Source organism: Brassica rapa, chromosome A02 (genome assembly GCF_000309985.2).
Source record: "Brassica rapa cultivar Chiifu-401-42 chromosome A02, CAAS_Brap_v3.01, whole genome shotgun sequence".
In the NCBI taxonomy this organism is placed as follows: Eukaryota; Viridiplantae; Streptophyta; class Magnoliopsida; order Brassicales; family Brassicaceae; genus Brassica; species Brassica rapa.
Window position 1 is genome coordinate 28,914,362 of NC_024796.2, and position 13,286 is coordinate 28,927,647.

The window sequence follows — 13,286 nt, forward strand, 5'->3', positions numbered from 1 at the left end:
TACTTGCAGCACAAGAGAAACTTTGGTTTCATCATTAAACCTTGAAACACGGTTTTTTTCCAAAGAGGGAGGATTCGACGGTGCCAATAAGGCCACGTCATCAAAAGTTTGGTCTATAGAAGTTAGGATCAATAGTCTATAGAAGTTAGTATCAATCGAAAAATAAAATTATAAAAAATTATTATCTTCTTTTTACATCACGTATTCAAACCCTATATATATTTTTGTCTAACCTATCACACGCTTTAATTTCGGTCGTTTTATCAAAATACAACTTTTACAAAACTTAAAAGAACAACAGAATATGATAATTGTTTCAAATCTGCAATATTACTCACTTTCTTCCCCACAGATTTTTTTGGCAAGCCCTATAAATTTCTCTAAGTTCTTGGTCTTATTCTCCTTATTGGTTCAACAAGCAACGAAATCTGATAATCATTTCAAAACTATGATGTTACATTCTTACTCACTTTCTTCCCCCACAGACAATGCCATCTTGCATTAAATTTCTAGGTGTATTTTGGTCTTATTCTCTTATAAGTATAAGTCTATTGATATAAATAAAAATAAAAACCGTATATAGCATAATTAAGCATGCAAAGTTTTCAATAATACACTTTTACCAAAAGCCGACCACTCTTTCTCCATCAATCTTCTGAGCACTCTTTTGAGCCTCTCTAGCTTTCAACCGCAAAATCTACAATATTTTCTAAAATAAAATAAAAACTTTTCAAAAATAAAATTTTAAACCTTTTTTTTTTAAATACAACTTAATGATAAAAAAATCTTAAAAAATATTCATCTATTAACAAAAATTCTTGTTATCCTTGTTTCTAAAATCACAACCACAAATCTATAATATTTCTCTATAAAAATGAAATCTTGCCTAAAATAGAATTTTTAAGAATTTTATCTTAAAAATACACCCTATTGATAAAAAAATAAAAGAATATTCATCTATCAACAAAAATTCTTATTATCCTAATTTCTAAATCACAACCCCCAAATCTACAATCTTTCTCTTTAAAAATGAATACTTTCCTAAAATATCATTTTTGAGAATTTTATTTTAAAAATACAACATATTGATCAAAATATATAAAAGAATATCTATCTATCAACAAAAATTCTTGTTGTCATAATTTATAAATTACAACTCCAAATCTACAATATTTTTCTATAAAAATCATTTGAGAATTTTATTTAAAAAATACAACATATTGATAAAAAAATCTAAAAGAATACTCATCTATCAATAATAATTCTTCTTATCTTGTTGTCATAATTTATAAATTATAACTCCAAATCTAAAATATTTTTCTATAAAAATAAAAACTTTCCAAAAATATATTTTTTGAGAATTTTATTTTAAAAATACAACCTATTGATAAAAATAAAATCAAATAATACTCATCTATCAACGAAAATTGTTCTTATCTTAATTCTAAAATCACAAAACCAAATCTATAATATTTTTCAATAAAAATAAAAATTCTCCAAAAATAGTATTTTGAGAGTTTTATTTTAAAAATACATTATATGGATCAAAAAATCTAAAAGAATACTCATTTATCAACAAAAAATATTTTTTTCTTAATTTCTAAAATCACAACTCCAAATTTACAATATATCTCAATTAAAATGTAAATTTTCCTAAAATAGAATTTTGGAGAATTTATTTATAAAACACAATCAATAAACTATTGATAAAAAAAATCTAAAAGAATACTCATCTATCAAAAATATTCATGTTATCCTAATTTTTAAATCACAACCCGAAATCTACAATATTTTTCTATAAAAAAGAAAACTTTCATAAAATAGAATTTTTGAGAATTTTATTTTTAAAAATACACCCTATTGATAAAAAACCTAATAAAATACTCATCCACCAACAAAATTTCTTGTTGTCCTAATTTCTAAATCCCAACTTCAAATCTTCAATATTTCTCCATAAAAAGGAAATCTTTCCTAAAACAGAATTTCTGCTAATTTTATTTATAAAATACAACTTATTGAACAAAAAATTAAAAAGAATACTCATCTATAAAAGCAAAATCCTTGTTATCCTAATTTATAAATCACAACTCCAAATGTATAATATTTTTCACTAAAAATGAAAATCTTCCTAAAATAAAATTTTTGAGAACTTTATTTTAAAAATACACCTTATTGTTCAAAAAACCTAAAAGAATACTAATCTATCAACAAAAATCCTTGTTATCCTAATTTCTAAATCACAACCTTAAATCTACCATATTTTTCTATAAAATGAAAACTTTGCTGAAATAGAAATTTGAGAATTTTATTTTAAAATACAACATGTAGATCAAAAAATTAAAAAATAAAATACTCTGAGTATCTATAAACAAATTTTTTTTGTTATCCTAATTTATAAATCAAAATCCCAAATCTACCATTTTTCTATTAAAAAAAAAATTCTTGAAATAGAAATTTTGAGAAATTATATTTTAAAAATACAACATATTGATTACAAAATTAAAAAGAATACTAATCTATCGAATTCTTCTTATCCTAATTTCTAAATCACAACCCCGAAATGTACAATATTTTTCTATAAAAATGAAAAATATAATAAAATATAATTTTTGAGAATTTTATTTTAAAAATACAATTTATTGCTAACTCTCTTTCACTATATGTTCACTGTGTAACTTGCAGTAACTGAGTGAAGTAAAAAAAAAAACTGAGTGAAGTAAGCCTTTACCCACTCTATGGCAGAATCCCATCTCACTTCTCAGTTCTTCCTCTTGTCTAAGCATGTTCTGTAGTTGATGTTTTCTCTCACCCAAGAACGAGAATTTAAATCGCAGTAGATGACTTTTTTTTTCATTGTGTCTCAACAAGCCGTAACTCCCGTAACCCCAACACCCATCACAACATTGTTTAAGCAGCATGAAGGTCATCTCTGGTGGTCTTGGCACATGGAACATCTCATAAGTGAAGTAAGGCAGAGCAGATGCAAGGATTTCAAAGAAACTATTGTTTCCTGTATCTTCAACACTTTTACTGCCAACTGATGTGCAAACAACTCCTCCTGGTTACCCTACTAGCCAAAGAGACATTGAAAAATAACTCACACCTTACCTTATCCTGAATATTTCCTAAACGCTCACAGTGCCCTGCTTCTTTGTCTCGACACTTATCCCTCATCTTCTATCTCAGTTGCAGATTTTTCTAGATGTTTTGCAATGGCAGTTTCATCTAGACATTCCTCCCTGCAATTGTTTCATCAAGAAAGAAGAATCTTTTTGTCACCATGATTCCTCCACGTTGGCAAGTCTTCTTCCATGCTAATACAAAACATTTCTCAGTCTGTCTATCCGCACTACAGTCCACTCGACCTAGATCTTTGTCTTTTCTCTCCCCTGCAGTCCGAGAGTTTAGAGAATAGACCACTGAGCTACCTCCATGGCAGCCATGGGCACACTTTCGTTGAGATTTACGCCACAAGCTCCCTTTGAAGTCCATCCACTCTTTGTGTGGAGCAGTTTCTTTCCCTAGATACTTAGCAAGTAGCTTGTACATTCTCTTTCTGATCAAGTCAACTTTTGATTCCTCCTTCTGGTAGTGTGTGTTCCTTGTTGATCCGATCCATTACTATTAGGAAGAATATACTTGGCTTTGGCTCCCATCATCTCCCCATACTTTTGTACATGTCCTTATGCAAGTTATTCCTTCCCATTGTTGTAACTTTAATCATCGTGAAAAGTGCACCACAAAGCCTCCACTGACGTTTCTTCTTTATCTCCAGAGCTACGGGAAAGTAGCCTCACCTCTGTTTTTTGCCTTTCATCATGTCTTATCTCTTTAAATTGGAGGTTATTTTGCTCATGCTCATCCTGCTTCCTTACCACTGTCACCGACTCAGAGGTCAGCGCATTATTGATGCCACAATCCTTCAGATAAACCTGCAGCCTTTCCTTCAAGTTCAACCACTCCAAGAAATAATTCTCAGTGTACATGGAATAATATATGTTTCCAAGACCTCCTGTTGTATGTATCTGGCGTTAAGATTTTCCCACTCAAACATGAACTTCGTCCAAGCGAGTTAAGCTTCTTATCAACCCCACACCTAAACCTCCACTTTGTTCTTTAAGACAGACCGCCAGCAACTTCCTACTCTTCATCATCAACATACTTCCTTGCTTGATGAAGTGTTACCCAGCTCCTTTGCAATGAAATCCGAAGTAAAAAACAAATGAATCAATGCCAAACTGTAAAGAACTGTCAAACATTTCGAGTTACTTGCCTGAATAACAATGGAGAAAGTAACTCTGCATTTGTTAATTTCCAGTTTGTTGCTTGCCTGAGTAATTTGGAAGTGAGAAATGAACTTACAGCGCTAAAGTTGAGGGCAAAGGCAACAGTCAAAACACAATGGCATCATTTAAGGTTGATATCAAACTTTAATCCCGTACCTGAGTCCTTATTTTGAGATTTTAGATCTCTTACAACGGTTTAGTTTTGAGAGATATTTTATTTGCTCATTAAACTGACATTTTGCACATACTACTTACTATTTATAGCGGTTTGGAGTATGGGAAGACTGGAACAATCCTGGTATAACCCTTGATACGAAGCGGCCCAGGTAATGGTCTCACTACGCTCACTATGTATTGGACTAAGTAACCGTGCATAAGTTGATTATTATTAGAGTTATGTAAGGTTTCAAAAGCCTATATATCTTTTTATCATATATTGTGCGCCCTTCATCTCGAGAGTTAGATAGATAGATAAAACTGTTTCTTTATCAAGATGGCTTCTTCGATTCTAATCTTTGTTCTTAAGACTTCCTTTGATGGTGGGATAGGCGACGAGTAGCTTGGTTGATCATATATATATATATATATATATATATATATATCTATATGTGTACACCGGAGTTGTATCTTTGTTTTTCTTTCATTTTGGATGATTTGAGTTGTGGCCTTTTTATTCCTTCATAAAAGTAATGCAGTAGCTGTTATAAAGATGAAGGAACCTAAAGGTTTCAATATTAATAAGTTGGATGTCCTGAAGATGCAGAGAGTACACCATTTTGTAAGGTGATGAGCGGAGATAAACAGTCAGGGTTCAAATACAACTCTTCTCAGGTTAATTCGGGGTTTCAGAGACGTAGCGTTGTGATTCCAGACAAGACTATTGCAGTGGGACAACAAGATCACAATGCTGCTCGAGGTCGTCAAGATAAACCGTTTCTTAGACCAAGACAGTATCACACTCCAGAGAAAGGACCAGTTGCCACTCCGGAGATGGAAATAATGTTGGGAAGAACACATTTTCGATATTACCTCCTGAGAGAGGACATGAGCATTGTGTTGTTGCCAAATTGTGGACCAGTTCAATGGAAAGGGTCGCATGCTCATGAGTGGTCACAGGGCCGGCCCTGGGCTAAAGCCCATAAAGCCAGGGCTTTAGGCGCCCAAATTCCTATATAATATAAGGGCGCCATAGTTTGCTAAAGTATTACTGTAGTCTGGTGGTTTACTTCCTTCTCCTCAAGTCATGAGGTGATGAGTTCGAACAACAGTCTTGTTTTATTACTTTTTTTTTGTTCCTTACCTTTTTTAATAAATTTTGTTATTTTTATCACATATATTATTAAATAAATTATTTAACTAAGCAAACCTTGATCGTATTATAAGTAATGTTCTTCTTCCTATTTTGTTTTCTACTCTTCTTTTTTCAACCAAAATAATTTATTTAATGATCAAAATAGTCATTTGTTTTCTATTCTTATTTTTTGATAAAATAGCTTTATATAAGATTTATTATAACAATGATTTAAATTATCAGTTGCCAACTTCTACATTCTTCTTTTTTTCTTGTTCAAAACAAAAATGACGTTGATGTTAATGTAATTTTATCATATCTTGCTATATTATACAATTTATGTTTTTATTTATAGAAAATGTTACAAAAATAAGATTAGTAACTAACCTGGCCTAATATTCTAGTTATTCAATATTCATCGTAAAATATTATTTTCATGAATAATATGATTTTATCTCTTTGTATTTTTGTTTTATTTTTGTTAACAAATTAAGATTTAATAATATATTGCATTATTTTGATTATATACTTCAAAATACAGTTAAATGTTTAGTTATATTTAAGGGCATAATTTTTGTGTGCGCTTTAGGCGCCATATAAGTCCGGACCGGTACTGAGTGGTCATAGATTCGTATGAGGAAAGCAAAGATGACATTTCCAGCTTATAAGCTTGAAGACAAGCTGAACCTTCGTTTGGATAAAGGGAATATTGATAGACCATGTCAAAAAAACTTATTATAGGAAAAATAAAGAGAGATCAGATGAAGAGGAGTTGAATTGAGGCTGATGTGGACAGAACTATAAAGCTAATGAGACAAAATATTAAAGTGTGGGGTTAGTTTACAATTTATGCAAATTGTAATTCAGATATTTTGTTTGATGATATGAGTCAGCATTAACCGTTTTATGAGGTCAATATACACTGTTTTACTGTATAGAGTCAACACAGATTCATTCCAGCAACGGTCTTGTAATTTATGTCTAGGAAAAGAATTTCAAACAAGACCGATCCGGAGCTGTTTCTTCTCACACTCATCATTCTTCGAAAATATGCTTCCACTCCTTGCTTTTTTTTGTCCCCAATCACACAAATCACGTGACATATTGCATAAGAAGCTTCAAAGGAAATAAATAACCATGTGCATGTTACATAATTACCTACATGTTCAAAGTCAAGAGAAGCAAATGTTTATTAACACACCCTATCAATATTTAGTCAACATAAAAATCCACCTGCTCTAAAGAAGATCAAAGCCAAAAACAGCAGAGAGAATCAACAGAATGGTTTGTGTTAAGAACTGCCTAGAGGATTCAGAAACTGGCTGATGTGCACCATTTAATCCAGTAGAGATGCGCTCACCAGAGGATACCTGCTGATATCTAGTAGTAACAACGGGTCTAAGTACGGCCACAGGATTTCGAGGAGTTTCAGATAACCCTCTCGTTGAAGGGGGCAGAATCAGTAGCGGTGTTGGGTTGAGAAGGGATCGACTGTTGTGTTGTTGTACACTTTCTTCTATATTCATTTAAAAGCATTTTTAGTGAATATTCTCTTTTTCACCTATGTATATAGATTTTTGTTTCCTATAATCATAACAGCCAATTATCTCATAAATATAATAACAACCTGTTATTTCACAACATAAATATACTAATTTTACGGTAACAGTCGAAACAACTTTCTAAATCATAAATATACTAATATCGATAGTAATACGATCCATGCTCAGTTCATCTCGATGTCGCCATTGGGGAAGACTTGCGGGGATATCCCCTCGCGCTTCCAGCAGCAGTAAGCTATCCCAGGCCAAATAGCAATTATCACGATCACGGCTCCGATGAGTGCCCACTCTCCTGCGGTGAGACTAGTAGCAAAATCGGGTGCAGAATCGCTAAATCCCATCTACTTAGGGAAAAACAAGTTAGAAAAGTTAATAACGATCAAAATATATGCATAATTAAAAGCAGAAGGTGTTCGACAAATACACTAGCATCATTAATGACAATGGTTTAGGCTTTTATTTATTTTGATTTCAGAATATTCAGTCAAAAGCTGTACTGAAAAACCTACTCACCACATTCTCAAAAAGAATCTGAAGAACCTAAGCATTACTTGGCGTCACACATCTTGGCATCTTAAACTATCCAGCCGATGAACCAAGCCCCAGAAAATGTACTTGAACAGTTAGCAAAAAAAAAAAAGTACTTGAACGTTCCTCTCTTCACAACTATCAGCGCCACATCAACATGGCTTGAGAAGTCAATCACTTCGATCCTTTTCTTCTGAGAGTCTCTTCTGACAGCTGAAGGCCTCGTTCAGTGTTCTTGTCGATGTTGATGGAGAGAATCAGGTTCCTCCTGCATATGAACTTGAGTTGTGGAGTTTTGTTGTAGAAACCAACGATCACACCCCTGCGTAGTTTGTAATGACAACCTTCGTACGTCTCAAACACTTGGTTCTAATCGTCTCGGCTAGCATCGGTGTACGAACGATTCCTATCTTGAATCTACTTGGATTTGAGATCGAACAAAGAACAATCAAGAACGAAATCAAACAAACGAGATGATCTCTTCCCAAACGTGTTCAAAGGTTCTAAAGGCATTGGACAAGACCGTGAGCGAAGGAGGCAAAGACGTATATTGAACTTGGTCTCTGATAAGAGATGTCTCGGACCGAGTTAGGGTTATATAACTAGACCGAGTTAGGGTTATATAACTAGACCGAGTTACGAACTAAAGCTGACTCAGCTGCTGATTTCTCTCCGGCAGTGTCTCCGTCGGGTAATTGGACCGCCGTGGGAGAGAAAAGGTTGAGCGAAGGAGCTTAGTACGGATATATATATATATAACGTTTTCTTAGCTCGCGACGGAACTCACCGAGTCAAGGTGGTCGAGTTGATCTCGGAAGTTGACTCATCACTTTAACTCGGAAGTTGATCTCGGAAGATTTAGATTAATTCAACCCTAATATTTTTTTCTTGAGAAGAAGAAAGATACTACTAACCTTTAATCCATGCTTTAGTGATGATAAAAATGTAAATCAACTGATCAATTGATGGACAAAGGAGTTAAACTTAAAACCAAAAGTCTGACATGGTTACCTGAAAGATTAGGCCGTCGGGGCTTTGTGTGAAAGCGGTGATGGTATGAAACTCTTCTCAACCGCAGAAAGCAACAATTGAGAGAGCTCAGGGGTTTACTTGCAGCACAAGAGAAACTTTGGTTTCATAATTAAACCTTGAATACACGGTTGTTTTCCAAAGAGGGAGGATTCGACGGTGCCAATAACGCCACGTCATCAAAAGTGTGGTCTATAGAAGTTAGGATCAATGATCTATAGAAGTTAGGATCAATCGAAAAATAAAATTATAAAAAATTATCATCTTCTTTTTACATCACGTATTCAAACCCTATATATATTTTTGTCTAACCTATCACACGCTTTCATTTCAGTCGTTTTATCAAAATACAACTTTTACAAAACTTAAAAGAACAACAGAATATGATAATTGTTTCAAATCTGCAATATTACTCACTTTCTTCCCCACATATTTTTTTGGCAAGCCCTATAAATTTCTCTAAGTTCTTGGTCTTATTCTCCTTATTGGTTCAACAAGCAACGCAATCTGATAATCATTTCAAAACTATGATGTTACATTTTTACTCACTTTCTTCCCCCACAGACAATGCCATCTTGCATTAAATTTCTAGGTGCTTTTTGGTCTTATTCTCTTATAAGTATAAGTCTATTGGTATAAATAAAATTAAAAACCGTATATAGCATAATTAAGCATGCAAAGTTTTCAATAATACACTTTTACCAAAAGCCGACCACTCTTTCTCCAGCACTCTTTTGAGCACTCTTTTGAGCTTCTCTATCTTTCAACCGCAAAGCTACAATATTTTTCTAAAAAAATAAAAAAAAATCAAAAATAAAATTTTGAAAATTTTATTTTTAAAATACAACCTAATGATAAAAAAATCTAAAACAATATTCATCTATTAACAAAAATTTTGTTATTCTTATTTTTAAAATTACAAATTTACAATATTTTTCTATAAAAATGAAAACTTTCCAAAAATATATTTTTTTGAGAATTTTATTTTTAAAATATAACCTATTGATAAAAATAAAATAAAGTAATAATCATCTATCAACGAAAATTGTTCTTATCTTAATTCTAAAAACACAATCCCAAATCTATAATATTTTTCAATAAAAATAAAAATTCTCTAAAAATACTATTTTAAGAGTTTTATTTAAAAAATACAATATATGGATCAAAAAATCTAAAAGAATACTCATTTATCAACAAAAATTATTGTTATCTTAATTTCTAAAATCACAACTCCAAATCAACAATATATCTCAATTAAAATGAAAATTTTCCTAAAATAGAATTTTGGAGAATTGTATTTAAAAAAGACAATTAATAACCTATTGATAAAAAAACCTAAAAGAATACTCATCTATCAAAAATAATTCTTGTTATCCTAATTTCTAAATCACAACTTCAAATGTATAATATTTTTCTATAAAAAAGAAAACTTTCATAAAATAGAATTTTTGAGAATTTTATTTTAAAAAATACACCCTATTGGTAAAAAAAAAACCTAATAAAATACTCATCCACCAACAAAATTTCTTGTTGTCCTTATTTCTAAATCACAACTTCAAATTTACAATATTTCTCCATAAAAGGAAATCTTTCCTAAAATAGAATTTCTGCGAATTTTATTTATAAAATACAACCTATTGAACAAAAAAATTTAAAAGAATACTCATCTATAAAAAAAATAAAATTCTTGTTATCCTAATTTCTAAATCACAAATCCAAATGTATAATATTTTTCACTAAAAAATGAAAACTCTCCTAAAATAAAATTTTTGAGAACTTTATTTTAAAAATACACCATATTGTTCATAAAACCTTAAAGAATACTAATCTATCAACAAAAATTCTTGTCATCCTAATTTCTAAATCACAACCTTAAATCTACCATATTTTTCTATAAAATGAAAACTTTCATGAAATAGAAATTTTGAGAATTATATTTTAAAAATACAACATATTGATCACAAAATTAAAAAGAATACTAATCTATCAAATTCATGTTATCATAATTTCTAAATCACAACCCCAAATGTACAATATTGGAAATTGTTTTGTCATAACTACCTCTTATCTATTAAATTAGATTTTATCTATTAAAATAAAAGTTATGAATTATTTCATTTATGATATTTCATTTTGGACCATATTTTAGAATATCATCTTATCTATTAAAATAAAAACCATGATTTTTTCATGTGTAATATTTTATTTTAGACTATCTCCTAAACAATTATTACATTTAATGGTTCTGTCGTTTTCCATATATCTACCTAATAATGCAAAATACTAAAACAATATTTACCTACAATCTACTCTATACTTTTTCTCTTCATTAACAATAGTCATCTAAAATAAGAAAATGATTAATAAAGGTACCAACATTTATTTCATAGGCATAGAGGTACCATCTTAAACTTCTTTCGTTTATGTTCAATTCTTTTTTCATGAAATAATGAAGCTTGATCTCTCTTTTCTTCAACTCTTAATTTACACGAATCTAAAGCTTGATTTTATAACATAATTTTATAAAGCATACATTTACCATCACGTAAAATGTCATGCATTCCATAATATGTTTTTCATTCCACAAAAATGAAAAATCGTATAATGAAAGTGGTAAACATGTAATTTTCCCCTCAACTAATATACAATTACCAAAATGAAATTTATATAACACTCAATTATATAAAACAATTTATTTTGAAATCTCTATCTGCTTGAAATTTATATAAGAGTACTTATTATTTATTTACTAAATATATCTAAAAATAGTATTATAAAAAGTCTATATATTTTTGAAGAACAAAAAGAATACAGAATACGAAAATATATTATAGTTATCAACGGGTTTTACTGACAAATAAATATGAGATGATAAATAAACATATTAACTCATATCCATTATAAAATATTAAAACAAAATTTGATCAATACAAGACACGTTAAAAATGAATTATCTCATTTGAGTTATAAATTATTACAAATAAGACTATAAACAATGTGTGTTTCAAAAAAATTGTTTTAAAAAAAAGACTAAACAATGTGAAACAAGTTAAATAAACAAATATATTTTTTGTTTAATAAAAAATAATTCATTTTACACCATTAAAAAGAAATCATGAGTTTTTTCATGTGTAATATTTCATTTTAAACTATTTTGACATACAATTGTGTATATGATAATCATAATAAATCAAGTCAGAGCAACAAATGTTGTATGCCTAAATTGGATGAAAACTAACGCAAATACTTTTCTAAAGATAAGTCATTAAAAAAATTTGTAATACCTGCGATACTTACTGTTGTTACCTTTGTTGCTGACAAATTTGTTTTGCTATTTTTATTTAAATTGTGCCACTGTTTTGTTATATATGTAGCATGTAATTTAGCTTTTATAACCGAGTGTGTTTCGATTTCTGTGTTTAGGTGTTGTTTTTAGATTAAGAAGAAGAAACCTTTTACATGGACAATTTTACAAAAAAGATATCCAAAAATTCTTGCAGGAAAATGCGAGAAGATCCACTGGTGGTCAATAAAAACAAAACTATTTCTTTCACATAAACTAAGCGACTTTCAGACAATAGAGAAAATAGTAAACAGACAGACAAATCAAAAACCGAAAGAAGTCAACATCTTAGTGTTTAATGAAACCTACTGTAATGAGTATAAAGCGTGTGTTGTATTCATGTACGATGTGGAGTTTATATACAAGTAATGAGATCCCATAACTAAGGGGATTGAGTATATCTAGATAACTCTAACATGAGTTTATCTCTATCTATAATATGTCATCCTTATCTCTATATCCCCCCTCAAGCTGGAGGAGAGATGTCTTGGATCCCCAGCTTGAACAGAAGATAAGTAAATGTAGTTGATGGCAAGGCCTTTGTAAGTAGATCAGCCGGTTGCTCCTTTGTTGAAATATGTTCCGTTGTGATGAGTTTTTCTTCGAGTGCATCACGCACTTGGTGACAATCATTTTCTATGTGCTTCGTGCGCTCGTGGAAGACCGGGTTCTGGGCAATGTATATGGCAGATTGACTATCACAAAACAAGCGCATTGGTCTAGGATGAGAAATGCCGAAGGAGAGGAGCATGCGCTTTAGCCATTTGAGTTCACGTAACGTGTACGCCATGCACCGATACTCTGCTTCTGCCGAGGAAGCCGAGACGGTGTTCTGTTTCTTGGTTTTCCAAGACACAGGAGAAGTACCAAGGAGGACAATGTACGAGCTCAAGGACCTGCGAGTGAGAGGGCAGGCGCTCCAGTCGGAATCGCAGTACGCAGTAACTTGTAAATCAGAGACCGAGCTAAGGAGAATGCCTTGAGATGGGCACCCTTTTAAGTAACGTACGACCCGTAGAGCAGCGTCCCAGTGTTCTTGAAGAGGAAGCTTCATGAACTGAGATAAGATGTGGACGGAGTAGGATAGTTCTGGGCGAGTAAATGTTAGATAGATGAGGCGGCCGACGAGTCTGCGGTATGGTGCAGGGTCAGCAAGTGGTGTGCCTTTAGCGAGAGCGAGCTTGTGGTTGAGTTCAATGGGAGTTGCGACTGGTTTACACCCAAGTAACCCTGTATCAGCAATGATA

The 13,286-nt window shown here is 31.5% G+C and overlaps 1 long non-coding RNA gene across 1 annotated transcript; it reads left to right on the top strand.

Moving 5' to 3' along the window:
• Nucleotides 1-2,427: 2,427 nt before the first annotated feature.
• LOC117131811 lies at nucleotides 2,428-9,459 on the top strand. Its single transcript, XR_004455209.1, has 3 exons — nucleotides 2,428-3,042; nucleotides 5,744-5,749; nucleotides 9,448-9,459. It is a non-coding gene; the product is annotated as an uncharacterized LOC117131811 (long non-coding RNA).
• The last annotated feature ends 3,827 nt before the right edge of the window (nucleotides 9,460-13,286 follow it).